Source organism: Notamacropus eugenii, chromosome 2 (assembly GCF_028372415.1).
Source record: "Notamacropus eugenii isolate mMacEug1 chromosome 2, mMacEug1.pri_v2, whole genome shotgun sequence".
NCBI lineage: Eukaryota > Metazoa > Chordata > Mammalia > Diprotodontia > Macropodidae > Notamacropus > Notamacropus eugenii.
This window is the reverse complement of record NC_092873.1, coordinates 188,476,500-188,491,414: the sequence shown is the minus strand read 5'-3', so window position 1 is coordinate 188,491,414 and position 14,915 is coordinate 188,476,500. Positions and strand designations below refer to the sequence as shown.

At 37.5% G+C, this 14,915-nt stretch overlaps 2 pseudogenes; one reads left to right on the top strand and one right to left on the bottom strand.

Annotated features, from left to right (window-relative positions):
- Positions 1 to 9,144: 9,144 nt before the first annotated feature.
- Positions 9,145 to 10,883, bottom strand: LOC140523772 (general transcription factor IIH subunit 1 pseudogene; annotated as a pseudogene).
- Positions 10,882 to 12,290, top strand: LOC140522898 (DNA-directed RNA polymerase II subunit RPB3 pseudogene; annotated as a pseudogene).
- The last annotated feature ends 2,625 nt before the right edge of the window (positions 12,291 to 14,915 follow it).

Below are 14,915 nucleotides of genomic sequence, written 5' to 3'. Positions count from 1 at the left end.
ATGGCACAATATTTTGTCTCTTATGTAAATAATCAAGTACCTATTTGTCCACTCTGGATTGAATACTCTGTGTTCTGATTAGACCTTCTGTGTCTTTTTATCACCCATTTTACAATCTCCCCATAAACTTTATTGTTAGAACCAAAACATCCCCACAGCAACTACTTACATACAATGAAATGTTGAACTGAGTGTCTGACCTTGAAGAGTGTATCAGAGGCTCATATAACTTGGAGGATGGCCACACAGTGAGGGAGAGGAAGAAGCCCTCATGCTGTTGCCACTCATTGCATAGCAGGCATCAGCTGTCCTGGTACATTTCCGTACTCACTTTGTCCCTGTTCAACACCAGTAATGACTGAAAACACAGTGAAAAAGATATGACTTTACCTCCTTTCAGACTAGAGATGGATGATGATGGTTGGTTGCCACAAGTGACATAACAAACAGGAGAGAGTAACCCACCAAATTACATGATGGGTACAATAGTGACTAGGGGAAGGCAGGTTAAGTGGGGCATAGACAAAGAGCTCACCACATCTTTACTTTCTTTTACATCCTCTACATTTTTCACAGGCTGCAAGTGACTCCTGGGCTGTATGTTGTGCAGGCCTGTTCTAAACCAAAGGCAATCAAGATGGCAGACTCATGTACACCCTTGGAAGAGTAGATTTCCCCAGTGTGGGAATCAACCTTGATTGGCTCACAAGTAATGAGAGAATGAATAATACAATGAGGGACAGAACCAAAACTTTGATAAAGTCATTTACTTCTTAAACTAACCCCAGACTTGGGTAATCTAAAGAATTTATGCCCCACCCAACCCTGAGTAGAACACAATAGCTACAAGAAAGTTAGTCCAGTCTCATTATCAACAATATCCTTCAAGGGACTAAACTTTTAAAAGCCAGACTTTAGAAAAAGAGGGAGAGTCTGGATTTCCCTAAATCATTGGTTATTAATAATCATATCTCTCACTCCCCCATTTGATTCTATTGAGAGGCACAGCCTTCTCAGTGAACTGATATGAGAAACACTTCATCAAGAATTTTTAAGTATGGGACTAATGAGGCAAGACAATGTGAGGGGGAAAAGGAAAGAAGGGAAGGCACTTTGACAAAAATCAAGAAGGGAATCCCCTTTGATAATATTTTTATAAAATCAAAGGGAAAAATCCTCTTTGGTAAGTAGATCTCACAGATAACAGGTGAAATGGGAGGAAGTACAACAGCAAAATAAAAGTCTCATCCCCCTGGATCTTTGGAAATATCTGATGTAGCTCTGGTTCACGTGTGGTCTCAGAGCAATTCTTCTTTGTTTCAGGCCACTTACAGAAATCCTTTTCTCTGCTAATAATTTCCTCCAAAATTGATCTTAACACAATTTTAAATTTACTTTGCAAATAAATAGGTCAATTAAAGTTAGCTCAAACCTTATGTTTCTATTACTAGAAAATCAAATTTGGAATCTTTCAGACCAGGGAATTTGCAATTTTAGGTTGGCCAGTTGTAATGTTGATACACACACATACGTGCATGTGTGCACACACGTGTGTGTGTGTGTGTGTGTGTGTGTGTGTGTGTGTAAGAAACTTAGATACAAACAAAATTAGAACCCAATTTTTTTCTTGGCATTATTCATTCCCTCTTTAGGAGGATGAGATTACACCAAGGAATTAATAACAAAACACTTTTTATAAGAAGATGGACTCTAATACAAAAATGAATTCTTTTAAAAGTTGCCAGATTAACTTCAATTGTAACAAAAGGCTCCAGGATAGCATATATATAAATATATAAGTAATCAATTTCAAAACAGTGCATATCAAATATATTGCCATAAATTGCTCTTCTCTAAGGAAACTGCACCAAAACTCTTTTCTTCAAATAAAACTGAAGATGTTTCTGATCTAGTGTTAATAATTAATAGAATACAGCTTGGTCCCATAAATTGCTGAATCAACGCCCAATCATACTTACATATTTTGAAACATTTAAGGGCACATTATATACATACACATATATGTACATATATATATACATATATGTATATATATGTATGCATACAACTAGTAACAACAGGTTAGATACTTATTCACTTAGCTGTTCAGAATATAGAAAGTACTAAAATTCTAGGCCAAATAGCTCAAATCTTATACCTGCCTCTTATAATAGTAACTCAGATGTGCTCCAGTATTAGCTTATAAGATCAAGATTTAATATTGTGTTCATACTGATCATCCGACATAATTATAGAAATTTGTCATAAAAGAACAAAGACATAAGAGAAAATGTTCCCTTATGTTGATGTCAGTTATAGGCATAAGTTATATATAGATAGCCAGTTGCATTGAGCTAGGCAGGATATTTTCCATTAAAGAGGAAATGTCAAACTAGAGAATTTAGTCAGGAGACAACTACCTCAGCCCATGCTAAGAGTCATTCTCCCAGCCTTTCCCATGAGAACGCCATCTGTATTCCATAGATGTAAAACCCCATAGCCTTGCTATCATTATCAATTCATTGGCTTAGTAGCATGACTCGGAAAAATATCACAGTCCCATAAAGTCTTAAATAGCAAGTTCTAATAATCAGAGTTTTAGAGATTGATAAAGTAAGAGATTCATCACAGAAAAATCACAACTTATCTTGGTATAATTAGTACTCATGTAAGTAGATTTTTTTCATCCCTAAATTCAACATTGTACAAATGATTCTGCTTTAAAATGATTAATTACAAAGAAACAAAAAAAAGACTTGGGATGGGATGTGTAAATATAATAATCCCAAACTGTATTCAGAGAACATATTATATGAAAAGTTGTCTATAGCAAAACATATTCAATTATTAATCATATTCAAATGGGTATAAACATAAACTGCTGCTTTAAACAATCCCTTTAAACAATGGGAGCATCTTTAAGGTTAATCTTAAGTAGTTTGCCTGCATTTCTACATATGCTCTAATCTCAGGTTAAATAACAAACATAAGTAAAATCATATTTCCCATTAAGGTGACACAAAAGAAGCTCCTAAGTTACTACTTTTCATTAATATAACTGACTATACTGAAATCCTACGCCTTAAAAACAAAAGAGGTTTCTGACTTTAACCTCACAATTTAATAGATTTACATTTCTGTTTCATAAGCTTCTCTACCTTTGTCTAATTATACTCATTGTGTTTGTACTTCACTGCCGAAGAAGATCATGCTGGGTGGGAAACAGCAACAGATACTATTGATAATCACTCTAAAGCTAGGGTGGTCCTGGAGCCCTTGGCAAGGGCCCCTTGAAGTCCCAGTTTCAGAGTGTAATAGGTTTAAGGTTTTGGGAGAGGACAGGGGACAGGACGGGAAGGCAAAGGAGAGGAAAGAAAAGGAGAGGAAAGGAGAGGGAAGGAGAAGGAAGGGAAGGGAAGGGAAGGGAAGGGAAGGGAAGGGAAGGGAAGGGAAGGGAAGGGAAGGGAAGGGAAGGGAAGGGAAGGGAAGGGAAGGGAAGGGAAGGGAAGGGAAGGGAAGGGAAGGGAAGGGAAGGGAAGGGAAGGGAAGGATATAGCCTTATCACAATAACAAAGTTTACTAGGTCTTTAAAATTTTTCTCAGTCCTTTTCTTACCTTTTGTTTTCTCCTAGAGTATAAATTCAGCCTGGATATATCGCTAGAAATTTTTTTTTAATTACATTCTAGAATCCCACATAGATAGTGAATGTGATAGCTCACTTAGCCCTCTAGAAAAACACTGGCTAATTTGGTGTGAAATGCAAATCAACTTACACTCACACATACACAGAAGCACAATCTTAGATGAAATGCGGTCTACATCATAAGGAAGCTTGAAAATTATACCCCCATTTTGTACAGTAGGAGTTCCACAATACAGAAAACTCTTGGACATTCTTGGTAAGAATTTGTGACTAGATAGTTCCAAGGATCCTTGTAAGTTTAAAAGGAGATTTTATAAGGTCTTTTCTTTGTATAATTACCAATTTTCCTTTTGAGAATACCCATATAAATACTTTATAGGTTTTAACATTATGACAATAACTCCAAATAACTTAGTTAACAATCTCATAATTTTCATTAGTGATAGCCAAATAACTTTAGATGAACCTTCCTCTTAAATATAGGTGGAGCTTGGAAGTTTATGTTCTTAATTAACAGAACTTCAAAATATTACAGCATAGTCAGCAGGACTGACAAAATAACATAACATTTTCCTATCCCATTTCTTCTTTTTTTTCTTTTAACAGCACAATTCTTAATTTAACAACATTTAGATTATAAAAGAAGTTGCTAATAATTTACCAGATTACACAATATAAGAAAATTTAGAAATATAACAGTACTATAAACAATATCATATATTTAAAACTTGAAACAAAACCCATTACAATTGGATGGCCTCAATTCAGGTAAGTGCTTCCAAATTATCTTACGTAGAAAATCATTTCTTTATCACTACTGGCACTGTATACTGATCACATCTTTAAAAACTCATATGAAGTTATCAAGTATGAAGAAATTACATCTAATTAAACAGATAATAAAACCAGTTAACATGCACATGGCATTTGCCCTGTGCCAAGCACTGCACTAAGCTCTCTATAATCATGTGATGCTGACAATGACCCTGGGAGGAGAGTGCTATTATTATACCCTTACAGAACAGTAAACTGAGGTAAACAGACATAAGGTAACTTGCTTGAGGTCACACAGCCAATTTCTTAATGTCTTTTGTGTTCGGTTCCAATTTGCCATCATTATCCCATTGAGAGAGCACACTCAGACCCCATTCTTATTTCCTATTCTTCAGGACAGATTTTTGGCTTAAATCAAATCCATATTTATAATCAATAATGGTAACATTTTAATTTCGAGGGCCTAGCAGTCTTAGCACTTAAAAAGAAAAAAAATTATTCATAAATTCACATATTTCCCTTTTTAAAAAAAGACATGTGGTGACAGTTCCCAGTTCCTTATTATAATCAGTCTTTTCCTCTAATCCCTTAAAGAGCTGGATCAATTACAAACAGTTTGAAATCACACCTGCTATCATCAGATTAGCTTAAAGCATACTGGGCTAAAATATTCTAAGATTCTAAGTTGAATTGCTGCTTTTGGCCCAGGCAAAGAGACCTAAGGAATTTGATTTAATGCTGGCAGGTCCTGGCCAGTTTCCCCAGGCAGAAACCTTCAAGAGCTTTCACAGAGGGAGCCAATTAGTTAAAATGAATAATAATTGAATAATTGAACAGTAGGGAGACATTTAAGATTTTATATAATAATCATGGATCTCAATAACAAATATTTTTACTATATCCAATATTTGTACGGTGGTAGATTTAATACGGGCTTCCTACACATTTATCCTGAAAGATGGATGGACATGATTAACCAGATGATTATTTAACCTTACTTACACCTTGAGAACACTGAGCAAGAGGGGCTTAGAACACATGTTGTCCTCCATTTGGCTGCTTTTATCCCCCTATAACAGAATGTCACAAAAGACTTGAACAAAAGAAGCAGTTTTCCAAATTCCAAATTCCAAGTCATACCCTCCTTTTTGTCCTCTTTTAGAATCTGAAGAACAATTAATAATTTGCAAATCAAGAGAGTTATATTTCTCTCACACCTTTGACCAACATTACTTATAAAAAACAGCTTTTATAATGTTAGTATACATACTAAACAAATTACTGAAATCCTACAGTGATAACATTTCAGGCTATGATGGACAAGCCCTGATCAAAGTGTCTTACAAAACAGAAAACTTATTTTTGCAATTTTAAACACATTGCCCTAATGACAGATATATTGGGGGAGGGAAAGAAACAGTTCTCTAGATTTAGTTTAAACATAACATACAAACTTTAGCTTTGGAATCTAATTAAACCTGAATTCTTCTAACTTGGGGGTAACAAAAAAAAAATCCCCTTTGCCAAGCAGTTTCTTAACTTAGCTTTCCCTCATCAGCCCTTGTTATCTTTGGACTGCTGGGTGTAGATCTTTATCAGCTGCTAAATCCAAAGGGGGAGGAAAAACTTGGTGTTTTTTACTGAGAGATTCCCTTCTCTGATTCCACTTTCCAAACTGTAAACTTCTGAGTCTCACCCTGCTTTTTCAGTTCTCCCTACCTAGCGAATATAGGCCATAGCCTAAAGAAAAAGAAAAAGGTGAATTTGAGGGAATGACATAAAATAATAATTCAGGGATAAGGAAGAGGAGTACTCTAGATGCAGAAGAAAGGGAAGTATGGGGTAAATTACTTCATATGAAGAGGTGTGAAAAACCTATTACAATGGAGGGAAAGATGGGAGGGTGGGAGATGGGCATTGCTTGAACCTTACTTTCCTCAGTATTGGCTCAAAGAGAGTATAACATACACAATCAGTTGAATATAGAAATCTTTCTCACCCAACAGGAAAGTAGGAGGGGGGAGACTAAGTGAAAGGTGGGGGGGGGGGGGAAGAGAAACTGACAGAAGAGAGTGCAAACTGGGAGAAGTGCTTGACAAAAGTAAAATACTATTGAGGAGGAAAAGGATGAAAGGAGAGAGAGGACAAACAGGAGGAAAAATAGGATGGTGGGAAATACACAGTTACTAATCACAACTGTGAATGTAAATTGGGATGAACTTTCCTATAAAACAGAAGCAGTCAGCAGATTGGATCAAAAACTAGAATCCTACAATATGATGTTTGCAAGAAACACACCTGAAGCAATGAGACAAACACACAGAGTAAAGGTAAGGGGCTGGAGCAGAATCTACTATGCTTCAGCTGAAATTAAAAAACAAAAGAAGCAAGGGTAGCTATCCTTATCTCAGACAAAGCAAAAGTAAAAGTAGACCTAATTAAAAGAAATAAGGAAGGAAACTACATCTTGCTAAAAGGTACCATAGACAAATGAAATAATATCAATACTAAACATATACGTACCAAGTGGTATAGCATCCAAATTTTTTAAGTTAAGTGAGTTACAGGTTCATGACCAAACAAGAGGTAGAGAGCATTATGAAAGGTAAGAGAGATCATTTTGATTATATTAAGTTAAAAGGTTTTTGCACAAACAAACCCAATGCAACCAAGATGTGAAGGAAAGCAAAAGTCTGGGAAACAATATTTACAGCAAGTATCTCTAATAAGACCCCATTTGTCAAATATATAGGGAACTGAATTTATAAGAATATGTCATTCCCACAATTGATAAACAGTCAAAGGATATGAACAGGCAGTTTTCAGATAAAGAAATCGAAGCTATCTACAGGCATATGAAAAAGAGCTCAAAAACACTTTTGATTAAAGAAATGCAAATTAAAACAACTCTGAGGTACTACTTCATACCTATCAGATTGGCTAAGATGATAAAAAAAGGAAAATGATAAATGTTGAAGAGGATGTGAGAAAATTGAAACACTAATGCACTGTTGGTGGAGTTGTGAACTGATCCAACCATTCTAGGGAGCAAATTGAAACTGTGCCCAAAGGGCAAAACTATGCATACTGTTTGATCCAGCAATACCATTACTAGGTCTGTATCCCAAAGAGATCACAAAAAAGGAAAAAAAGGACTTACATGTGCAAAAATATTTATAAAAGCCCTTTTTGTGGTGGTAAAATATTGGGAATTGAGGGGATATCCAGCAATTGGGAGATGGCTAAACAAGCTGTGGTATATGAATGTAATGGAATACTATTTATGCAATAAAAAATGATGAGCAGGCTGATTTCAGAAAAACATAGAAAGACATGTGCAAACTGATACAAACTGAAATAAGCAGAACCAGGAAAACATTATGCACAATATCAACAAAATTGTGTGATCAACTATGAATGACTCAGCTTTTCTCAGCAACACAATGGTCTGGTGGTGGTGGTGGTTGTCCTTCATCTTTGAAGAGGACCAAAATGACATCACCATGATAAAGTGAAATTTCAGCGTGTCCTACTGTGGCTAATCAGACCAATATGAGCTTGGAATGCTCTGCCACAGGTTAGGCACAGATAGTCCATGTGAATATTTGGGTTGGATATTCCAAATTTGCACATCCTCTGTTTACTTTGTGCTGTCTCAATTCTGCTTTGTTCAAAGAACACAGCGCCCTTTCTGATGTGGGTACACCATGCTGAGAGGTCCTGTGCCACGTTGCACAGTCAAATTCAAAGTTCTTGAGAGAGACCTTAAGAGTGTCCTAGTATTGCTTCTTTTGGCCACCATGTGATTGCTTGCCCCATGTGAGTTCTCCATAAAATAGTCTTTTTGGCAAGTGTACATTTTGCATTCAAACAACATGGCATGAAGCAAACTGCTATCCAGATCCAAATAAAGAATTGATGGACTATGAACGCTAACTGAAGAGCACTTTTTTCATTTACTTTATTCTTTTTCATATATTTTTTTCCTTTTGATCTCTTCCTTCTTTCACAACTGTGACTAATAGGGAAATATGTTTTTCATGCTAGCACATGTATAACCTATATCAAATTGCCTACCAGTTTAGGAAGAGTGGAGAGGAAGGAAAGGAAGGAGGGAGAAAAACTTGGAACAAATAATTTTATAAAAATGAATGCTAAAAATTTTTTTGATATATAATTGGGGAAAAATAAAACATTTTATAAAAGAAAAGGAAAAAAATTGCATACAAAATTCAAGACTTTCTGCAAAATTGCTCCCCTTATGTCATTCTAGGACCCCAAACCACAAATAAGTGCTCAGTGCATTTCTATTGCTTTTCATTTCCGTAGGAAACACAGAGCAGAAGATGCCTCTGACCACAACTGTCTCCTGATGGCTAGAGCTACTAGTTCTCTCTGCCTTATTTAAAATATTTGTTTTTTGAACCTGTTTCAGTAAAGTACAAACAGAATTCAGTAAAACATAAGGATCCAGTGGAAGCAAAAAATAAAAATTTTAATTTCTACCCTGTGCCATATACTTTAAAAAAAGTTAGATTAAAAAAATTTCAGATTCTATCAATTCACTCTTTTTAAAGTTATTTCTGAAAGCAGCTTTCAGTGCAAATCAAAAGCAATTCCTCAGTAACTGCAGTAAATAGTGTCTTTTAAATATATGTATATATATATATGTGTGTATATATATATATATATATATATATATAGATATTCAATTCAGCTCATTTTGGTTCTGCCTTAATTTACCTCCCAGTTTTCAAGTTTAACCATAGCTCCTTTCACTCGAGAATGTACAAATTCAGTAGCATCACCTCCTAAATCCAGTGGCTACAGATGTCCTTGCAGCAGCATCTGGGTGATGCTCAAGCTGCACAGGTTCCCACAACTACTACAAAGTGTATCCCAGGGATCAAAGAGTGCAATGCCCAGGACTCCTTTCCACCTTCTTCAGCAAGCATCAGGACTGCCATATCTGGAGATAAATGAATTTGTGCTTAAATATTGTCTCCAAATTTTTTCTTGAAATAGGCAGAGCTTAGTAGCTTGGAATTGTTCCAAATTACTCTCCATCTTCACTACCTTTTCTTCCAGGAATGGTGTGTTAACTGGAAAATAGGACCAGAAATGCCTCAGCAGCTCCCCATGGCCACATAATGAGTGTCTGAGTTCTGACTGAATGTCATTTAGCACCATCTGGTTTACAGTGTGCTGTGGTCCTCTCTCCATAAGAGCTCCTCCAGAGGATAGGGCTGTGATGGTATTACTTGCAGCCCCATTTGAAAGAACCTGAGTTAATTTGGATGTGTAAGTTTCTATTTCTTGCTTAATACTCTGAAGATAATTGAAATTATCCTGACTTGTTGCATATTGGAAGAACTGAATTGGAGTTGGGCCATGATAACACCTATCTGATTTCTTCAGGCTTAGTGCAGCTGTTTTTATGCTATTATTTTCCCCCATGTCTTCATATTCAATGGATTCCTGCAACTTCACCCTTTTGACTGGTGGCTGAAAGAAGTCTGAATCCCAAGAGTTCCCATCTTTGCTGCTGTTTTCACTGTTGTGATCATTTTGTGTTTCATGTTTCCTGAGACCCGCTGCCCAAAGCATAGCACTATGATGGTAAATTTCTTGATGATCACAGCACTGCTATTCTCCCTTGAGGATTTTGAAGAGTTGGAAGTAGATGGCACAGAAGAAACCCCATAGCCCTCATCTAATGATTTGTCCTCCAGTGCTGTCAAATCTATCAGTGGGTTTTTCACTCCTAGTGATACCATTGTTTTTAACCCTTTTCATCCATTTTGGCACACAAAGAGATCTATGACCTTGTGTTATAAAATATAAAAATAATGGCATTGAAAAAAATCATATCCAGAACTCTTTTTCCATCATGTTATTGTGGCATGTTTTCTGCATACTTCGTTTTTACTGCTGGGTCAGTCCCAAATATGGACTCAATGATATCAGAAATTAAGTTATATTTTAGGTCATTACAGCCATCTGTTTGAGGGAGGACATCAGTGAGAAATGCTGTAGAATTGCCCACATCCTGCTTGTGATTGGATGCTGCAAGGTTATCCGCAGCATAGATGCTTAAACAACTAATCCAGAAGTCCTCAGCACCAATCACCTGACCCACAACCATAAAGCTGAAAAAAATCAGGATCTACTTGCAGTGTTCTGCTTTTCTCTTTCTGTTCTACCCTCTTGAATTTGAGGAGCAACTGCGGAAGAAAGTGTTTCATAACACCTCTTTATAGTTGTGTTTTCACTGGAAAAAGGGAAGTTGGTTGTGCCTCCTGCATGTAGGACCATTTAGCTTTTCCTTCTGAATTGATTTTCTGGCTGATTATAAACCTTTCTTTCCCTTCAGGTGCGCTTTCTTGCCATGAGATACAGGATCCCATCCTGCTTCTTCTGACACACTTCCTTTACAATCAGTAAAACTTCTTATGAAGATGCCATGCTGACTAGAAGGTCTGTGACAGAGGCCAGGCCAGGCCCGGAGGGAGGGTTGGTGGGACAAACTTCTTTCAGCTCCTCTCTTCACTTTAAAGTCAGCATTTTAACACCATTTGGCCAATCTCTTTCTTAGAAGACAAACTTGGAAGCAGGCTCACAGTTTATATACTCTTCAGAAAAGAAGGCGTTCCCCCTAGTTAACCCTGACTGGTTAACAATTAATGAGAGAATGGATATAAGTCATTTACTTCTTAAATTAAGCCCAGCCTTGGGAAATCTATTCAAATAATTTATGCCTCACCCAACCCTGAACAGAACACAATAGCTACCGTATCTGGGTGAGAAGTGAACAAGAAAGTCCAGTCTCATCAGCATTGTCCTTTAAGAGAATAAACTTTTAAAATCAGGACTCTAGAAAAAGGGGGTAACTCTGGATCTCCCCAAATCATTGGTTATTAATAATCATTTCTCTCACTAATAAACCTTAGAGGTAGGATTGAGGATGTGTAGGCCAGTCAAGGACTGAAAGTAAGGGGCACCAGGTAGGCAGCCCTGAGGCCATACTGACGTGCATAAAAATATTGAAGAAAGAGAAGATGTCATCTAGCATATTAGATAGATTCTCTATGGAAGATTTATAGAAAGACATTGAGAGATCTGGTCATGTTGCCTTAGTCCAACCAGCCCATAGTGTGGATCAAGCTCATCAATGAGAATACGGATGGTGTTGGCAATATCTAGTTCCATTTACATCACATCTGCACCGTGCTCATTATAGCCATAGACTAGGTCCAAATCAATGCCATATTGTCAGTACGGAATGATGTATTCATTGCTCAAAGGCTCTGATTAATAATCCTTCTCACTCAATAATGCTGTAGATAAAGTACAGTACTCCAAGGACTGTATATATGAAGGATTCTGCCCTGAATACTCAAGAGTTTACATCTGATGTTTGCAGCAGTGAAGACCAGACTCACCATGTCATATCTTAGGATCTTATCATATTTTTGGTGATGTCTCAGAGTGGAGACAATAACCTCAGCACCTACATGGAATACTATGACATTCTCATCATGAAATTCCAGAAGGGGTTAGAACTCAGACCACAAGCCTATGCCAAGAAGGGCTTTGTCTTTGAATATGAACCTGACAATTCCCTGAGGTATTCAGTGTACCCAAGTCAGAAGAATGGCCAAAATTAAGTATTCTGAGATTGATAAAGATGAAACCTAGGTTCCCTACGATGCCAGTGGTACATTAGAGAGGTGCTTTTACAACAGGGAGTCATGTGGCTCTCAACATTGGGAAACGATCATTCTCTCTGCTTTATCAGGTCAAAAGATGCTCAGTAACCTCCAGACCCAGGTAAGCCATAAGATCCAGAGTGATGCCTTAACTATAAACTAGCCACAGTCATTTTTACCAGATATGAGGAATCCTGGATTTCTGGTCTAAGTTTCTCCTTGTTGCTAGAAAAAGGACTAAAATACTTGTTCAAATTGCTGGCTAAGCAGGTGCACCTTTAAAGCGCACTGCCATTCTAGAGTGTTGTTAACCTAGTTGTGGGAAATGGCCAGGGGTGGGAGAGGACTTCCCTCCCATTCCCAAGGTCTCATCCAGTTCCTTAAATTGATCTGTTCCCTTAGAATGAATAGTAAACAAAAAAATCTTTTCTGAGTGTAAATCAGCAAAGGTTTGGGGGGAGCTGATGAGTATGCATGTCTTTATTAAGTCAGAGAGACTGACTTAGTCTCTCTCTCTCTCTCTCTCTCTCCACACACATGTATATATGTATACGTATATATTTCAAACACATATTTTAGAGAGACTCATATGCTCATCTTTATTAAGTCTATCTATGTGTGTATATGTGTGTTTATATGTGTATATAAATACACACACATATATTTTTTAAACTCCTTATAGATTGGACCTTTAATACATCTGTACTGTGTTGTCAGTAAAGAAAATCCCTTCCCCAGGTTGCAGACACAATCTGAGTTACTTTATATCACTGTGGCCTTTCCACTTTCTAGAGGTGAGCCTTTGTTGGATATGACGCTTTCTCTTGCTTCCAGGGAGCTAACTTCTCTGCTGTACTTTGAAGCGTCCCTATGTACCTTACAGGTCCATAGACCCCTGCAGTCACAGTCATAAACTATTATTGATGCCAGCTAGAGTTTAGTTACTTAGTTGGGGAAAGAAAGCAAGTATTTCTCAATAATTTCTTGATGAAGGTGTATTGGTCCTTGTGCTAGGAACAATATCCTAAACTCTTCCCCCATGCAAGTTAGAATGCTTTTTCCTCAAAAGGTATTGGCAGTGTCCTCAAGAATTGGTTGACTCAGGGGACTGAGACAACTGACTAACTTTCTTATCACTTGAGTACAAAGTGCCACAAGGAACTCTGATGCTTGGTGGGTGAATCATGCTGGGTCAGGTAGAGGAGCTTTGTTCAGTTGAATGAATTCAAAAGGTCCTCAGTGACTATCTTTGCTGAATATCCTTCTCCTGCAATGGCTAAATAAATCTCTTTTTGTTAACTCTTAAATGATCTATGAGTGTCTCATTTTATTCCTATATCGGACCTGAACTACCAGTCTTGAATCAGGCCCAGAGCTTAACAATTCTGACCTTACTTTATTGACTCTGGGAGGAAGGATGACAGCAGAGGACAGTTATGGAACCTAGTTAGATGATAAAGCATAAAAGCAAATCAGACAGTAAAGGATATTTATTGAAAAGTTGCTTTTTTAAAAATCTTGCTGCTTACGAAAAGCAGCACATAACTTACTTTGTAAAGAACAAATGGAAGAGGGGTGAGAAGGAGGGGGAGAGAAAGAGAGGAGAAGGAGAAGAAGGAGAGATCTAGACAAAAACAACATGTCAGAAGATATTTGTGATCTGCAGTGCTGTTGGGCACACCCACAAGGATGAGTGTCCAGAGATGGTAGATACCAGGGTCAGGAGGGTTTTAGACACTTTAGAAGGAAGACAATCAGGTTCATCTACATTGGGTCTGGGGGACAAAAGCCCGATAGAAGAGCTAAGACTGTCTGAGTCAATTAGTTGGGATTGGGCATATTCTTCCCCCCACTCTTTTGTGTGTGTGTGTGTGTATGTGTTTCTCAAATTCCTTTGCCCTGCTATATTACTTTTGAATGTGCAACTTTTCATTAACTTTGTGATTAAACCTTAGGGGAAAAAAAGAAAGAAATGGGGTTGGAACTCAGGTCATCTGACTCTAGAGACAGTGTTCTCACTGCTGCTTTCTATGATCCCGCATTGTTTACTGCCTGATTTGTGAGGCCAAATGACAGAGCAGGTAGAATTCAGGACGTGGAAGATCTGGACTCAGATCCTGCCTCTGATACTTACTGAGGCTGTAATCCTGGGTGATCACTCAACCTCCTCAAGCACTACTCTTTACATGAAGCCTCTCCTGCTCCTCCAGGTTCCCTAACTGTTAGTCCCCCATATCCATAACTACTTTGTATTTATTTTTCTATTTATTCTTATATGTCTACACATTGTCTTTCTCCTTAGAAAGCAAGCTCAAGGAGGGTAGGGACTGTTATATTTTTGTCTTTGTAATAAATGTTTTTTTCCTCCCTCCATTCTTTCTCTATTTTTTGTATCCCTCCCTCCTCTTTCTTTTTTTCCTTTCTTCCTTCTTCACTCTGCTTCCTCCCTTCCTTTCTTCCCTCTTTCTTTCCTTCCTTCCTACCTTCCTTCCTTCCTTCCTTCCTTCCTTCCTTCCTTCCTTCCTTCCTTCCTTCCTTCCTTCCTTCCTTCCCTCCTTTCTATCTGCAGGGCTCTGCCACAGTGTCTGCTGAAGTACATTACTGATTGATCAAAATTTTCCATTTTAAAACCTAGAGTAGAAAGAACCTAGATCAGGAGTAGGGAACCTGGGCCCAGGTGAAGAGGGCAAGTATTTGCTGCAGTTGGGACAACTTCCTGACTATTCTGAAAAAGAAATGTGGAACAGCAAACTCTCTGCTCCCTCTACCTACTTTTAGTGATGGGTTT